General features: G+C 30.1%; 1 long non-coding RNA gene across 1 annotated transcript; it reads left to right on the top strand.

The window, feature by feature from the left end:
- The first annotated feature begins 1,213 nt into the window (after window positions 1–1,213).
- LOC111831022 lies at window positions 1,214–4,167 on the top strand. The gene is made up of 2 exons (XR_002834317.1): window positions 1,214–1,368; window positions 1,650–4,167. It is a non-coding gene; the product is annotated as an uncharacterized LOC111831022 (long non-coding RNA).
- The last annotated feature ends 1,220 nt before the right edge of the window (window positions 4,168–5,387 follow it).

Below are 5,387 nucleotides of genomic sequence, written 5' to 3'. Positions count from 1 at the left end.
GCGGCGTTTTGACTCTATTTGTACATTAAAACGATGTGTACTTAGGACGTTGTGGTTTTCTTTTGTTTTTTTATACCGCACTACTACAAACACAATTAATGAATGGTAAAAAAAGTGGTTCGGTATATAAATGGTTTAATCCGCTTGAACCGCAGTACCCATTCACACCATATATAACCACAATTATAGAGACACGATGTTACCAACAATTTGAAAATGCGCCACTCTCATTCTCCCACTAGGCATAATAACTCGGCTTAGACTATTTATTCACAATTGTTATGAACTTATAAAATTGTTCAGAAGTGATTTATGAAAACATCGAAAACTTTCTATAATTCTTAGATTTTTTTTTCTTTTTTTCTTCAAACACTATCACACTATCCCCCTTTGACAATATACTTCGGCCGGGAGATATTAATTAATGTTAAGTTTTAAAGTTTGTATAGATAATTAGATTTAAATCAATATTGGATTTTCTGAAAGTTGTAGTATATATATGGCTGAATATAAGTATTTTTGGATAATATTTGGATTTATTCTTAGGAACGAGCTTCCTTATTCACTCACATTAGCTTAACCAATACAAGTAGAGTAATATGCTACACCATATTATATTTAAAAATAAAATAAAATTTAAATTTAAAAAAACTGAAAATAGTTTATATACATATAAACACTCTTTTTTGGCCGAAATTAAAAATTATATTCGATTTCTCAATATGTTGGCTTAGAGACTTCTTTTTCATTTAGAGAGTCTTAACTCTAGTGAAGATTGAAGAAAGCTTTGAAAAACCAAAAATATAGTATAACGTGTTATATTTTTTTATTGATTAAATTAGTAAATAGTGAATAAAAAAATTATTGAACAAATTTTTCAGTAAGTAGAATTTTTTTCGTCTTTAAAAGCTAAGTGTTTCGGTGTTTTCTTTTTTTTAATCAACAAATACTATTTGTTTAATTTGCAAAATTTTTTAGGGCTTGTTTGGTGTTGGTCTTCCGCCAACAAAGGAAAGAGTAGACATTAAACAAACAAATATTAATCAAATTAAAAAATTGGTAAATTAAATTCCAATTAATAAAATATTAAATAGCAATATTGTTGGCCAAAAAAAGAAAGAAAAAAGGCAAACTCATTATTCCTAATCTTTATATATACACACCTCCATGATCACCAAAACAACCCATCCATACATTATTCACTTCTCAAAATCTCAAGTACTCATTGGAGTCTAGTGAGTTGCCATTTTTAGGTCTTCTCTATAAATTTTTCAAATGTTTCTCTGTTCAATTCAATGCCTCGCCAGACATCTGTTCCCTTTGCATGTAAGAGAGATAAAGAAAGCGACAAAAAGCCATAAAGAAAGGGTAAGAAGAGAAGAGACTCTCTCTTTGAGAGATAAGGTTTTCTCTTATCTTCTTCTCATCAGATCTTCTTTACTCTCTTCTCTTTTGCTTTTTTTTTTTGGTTATGTTTTCTTTTCTTGATTTAGACAAAAACAAAACCCTAGATTTGATCTTCCGATCCAAAGTGTTGTCTTAACTAGAATCTTTTTACTCTATATGACTATATCTCTTGGGTCTTTGGCTTGTCTTGGTGATTGAAACTCAGATCTAATACCAAAAGTGTTCTTTGTTTCTTCTTGTAGATCTCTGAAGTTGTGTGAGATGATTGAGTTTTGTGACAAGAGAGAGAGGAACACAAAAGAAACTGACAGAAGAGAGTGAGCACACAAAGGCAATTTGCAATATCATTTGCATTTGCTTCTCTTGCGTGCTCACTGCTCTATCTGTCAGATTCTAGTGCTGATCTCTTTTAGCCCTGTCCTTGTTCTCTTTGTCTCAATCTCTCTCTATCTCTCTTTCTCCCTCTTGTTCATCTCCAAACTAAGGTAAGAAAGACACGATCTAAAACAATGTCTTGTTCTTGTGTATTGATTTTAGTTCGATCTGCTTGCATGCGGGAGAGGTACTGGACCTTTAGTCTTTTTAATCATTTCATTATATTTTAAGAAATGGGTAAGTATCGAAAAAGCTTGATCTATGAGTTAACGCGTGGTTAAGTTTAGATTAGCATGGTTAACCTAGTTTTCTTTAATAGACTGGTCCTTAAATTTTTCTCGATTCATGTTTATATATAATTATATCGTTTCTTTTTTTTCATCTCTCTGTCTCTCTCGAGGCGTTTTAATCCCTAGTTCCTTATTGTATAATATACATATGTGTACATAGTCAGATAAAATCTATATATTATATGTCATTTGATTCATGTGATCATCATATCATCTAATTTTGCGTGTTGCAAGAGTACTTGGTCATGATATTTGCATTATAAAGAATGAGTCTTCGTTGCTTTTCTTGTTAATTATTTAAATGGTTTAAGCTCGTACATTTTTATTCCATGAGCTAAGTACATAATTAGCTTATTATATAATCCCAAAAATTAGTTAGCAATTTATAGCATACAATTAGTTACATTTGTTGTAAATGATTATTCTTTTAAAGGGTTTGTTTTGTTTTGTTTTGTTAGATTAATTTGAGAAAGTTTTTATATTTTTGTTACATTTGTTGTACATGAATATTATTTTTAAAGGGTTTGATTTGTTTTGTTAGAGTAATTTTGAGGACATGTTACTTTGCAACTGCTTGTCAAAGCTAGCACACATTTGGTATGAAACTAATACAAACCTATAATGTATGAGTTGAGTTATGTTGTGTTGTGTTGGTGCCACATGTTGATGTGTCATGTCTTTCCGCTTTTTTCTACTGTTAATGGTGTTGAATTTTTATGGTGTTTGTCGAGAAAATATCAACACTACAATTAATTTTGTTTTCCTACTGTTACACCTTTCAATTTTTTTTGCTTGTGTTAAATGAGTCGTTGGACCAAAATCACGATGATTATGTGGTCAAAAATGTGTTTGTAATATGTTACAGGAATAAAGATTTTGTGTATATATCTGTTTGCAGTTGTGATGATGATTGCATTTTTAGTTCTCTACTACAATATCTCTATAGCTTTAATTAACTGAAGTCAATATTAATATTTCTGAACAAAGCTTTTGTTCGATATGTATCTCAGCAACAAAACGTTTCAATATGTTTGTGATCTTACTAACTTGCGTGAAGAAAAATGTTGACATGATACGTAGGTCCAAATCATTACACACATTACAGTGTTTTCATGGCCTTGTTACATATGTTCGTTTAAATGATTACTTGTATATATATGTATATATCTTAGCCGTATATAAACTCCATGCGTATATGTAATTAGTTACATCATTGGAAACGAATGATAGGTTCTTGTTAACATTAACATAACCTCATGTGTGACCGGTGGAGTAAGAACATATTTTTTCTTCTTCTTTTTTTTTTTTTTGGGTATAATCTTGTTACCACAAGTTACCTAGTATTTGGCAATGAAATTACAAAGGCTTTGAATGGTTGGTTAATATACATTTGTATACTAGACAAATTGGTGTAAGACAATGCATACTAATATTTTGGTATGCTAAACGCTGGAGTATGCTTCCTTTTTTACGCAGACTGAAAAAATGCGGATAGATAGCGATACTTTGGTATGTAAGTATTGTTCACTGCGTAATGCGTACTAACATGTATTTGATCGGTTTGAAGTTGGTTCGGACGGTATCAGACGATGGGAAAAGGGTATATTTCGACCCGTACTATTTCAAAAGTGTAAAATCCTATCCAAACAAACGAATCGTGTGTTTTTCAACATAAACCCTCAAATAATTTAAATTAACTACTTATTCTTTGAATCGTTAGCATTATTCTACATTGACTCAAACAGTGTTAGTCAACCGTTAAGTAAAGCCTAATCACTTTCCACATAAGATCCGATGTGGTATTTCATTCGGTTTCGAAGGCTCAACACGACGTCGTTTCAAATTGGGGGGAAAATCTCAAATTAGTTCCTCGGTTTCTGAGACCTAATTTGAAATTTTCCCTCAATTTGAGTAAATGGTGAAAAAATAGCGGGCTGATTTGACTTTAGTCCAGAACGTACCAACCAACCATTCGAGACAAAAGAATCCATCGACTCAAGATGCAAAAAGGAAGATTTGGTAGCTTGATGAGCTTGATTCATGATGTATCATTCATCACACTATTACTATTAGAGATTATTGCATTTTGATATAATACATTCGTCCAAAGTAGGTATAGAACATATTATCCGGGATCAAGAATCTGCTCCGATCCGATATAAAAACATTATATTGATAGTGGCCGAAGACAGAACTAGTCCAAAGTAGGAAAATAGTCGAAAGCATTTCGAAATATCAAGAAATGAAGAAAAATTTATATATCTTCTAAGAAAAGTCAAAAACATTATTAAGAAAAAAAGGGTCAAGTAGAAAAGGTCACATATTTGCCTTACCAAAAAAAGACAGTTCATTGAAATTTTATAGGGACAAGTTACTATTTTAGAATTAATGCGTATCCACTTCAAAACATGCGTACCATTAACGGTGTCATTCCACGTCGATTCAACGTTGTCCACAAAATAATAATGGGATCTAACTCTGTTTATTTATTCTAGTTTTTTTTTTAATATTTTTTGTTACTATCATAATTCATAATGCTAAAATCTTACTAATTTTTATTTTATAATAGAGTTTTGCGCAGACAAATCTTTTTAAATCGTCATTTTTTTGTAACTTTGTCTTCCAACTCTAAAAAAAGCAGGTCAATCATACGAAATAAAAAACTATATGTAATATAATATGATGCTATTACTGTCAAATTTGTAAAATGTTGATAAATATGATATCAAATCAAAACTCCAAAGGAGTCTAAATCCACAATTAAAATTTTAAAAACATAATATATGTGACCGTAAAAATGTTTAGAAGATATATATAAAAATTATATTGGGTATTATTTTTTTTTTCAAAAAATTAATCTGCATTTTTTGAAATAGGAGATGATATGATATGCACATCTCCAATTATATTGAAGAATAAGATAGCCAAATATTAAACCTTACAATTTCCAAAAAAAACATAATTAATCCGAACTCTTTCGTGGCTACAAATAGTTTAGATCTCACAAAATCAATTCTTCTCCGGTCGCTTAGACAATAGTTATTCTATTAGTTTTTACTCAGATCTCTCAAAAATGTTTACAAGATGTGTAAGCCGACGAAAACTATGTCATAACGCTCTTTGCTTTTTCCATCGCATAGCCTCAATTTTTTTAACAAAATCTTAGTTTTGTTAAAATATTGACTTACAACAATTTTATATTCTTTTCTAATAATTTTTATGCTTGATAATTATTTAAAATTTTAAAATATTTATGTAAGTGAATTTCTTAAAATATTTTGATATTCATGTAGTATTCATCATGTTTTATTTTTA

This window comes from Capsella rubella, unplaced genomic scaffold, assembly GCF_000375325.1.
Source record: "Capsella rubella cultivar Monte Gargano unplaced genomic scaffold, Caprub1_0 scaffold_4, whole genome shotgun sequence".
NCBI classification, from domain to species: Eukaryota; Viridiplantae; Streptophyta; class Magnoliopsida; order Brassicales; family Brassicaceae; genus Capsella; species Capsella rubella.
This window is presented reverse-complemented; position numbering and strand designations above follow the sequence as displayed.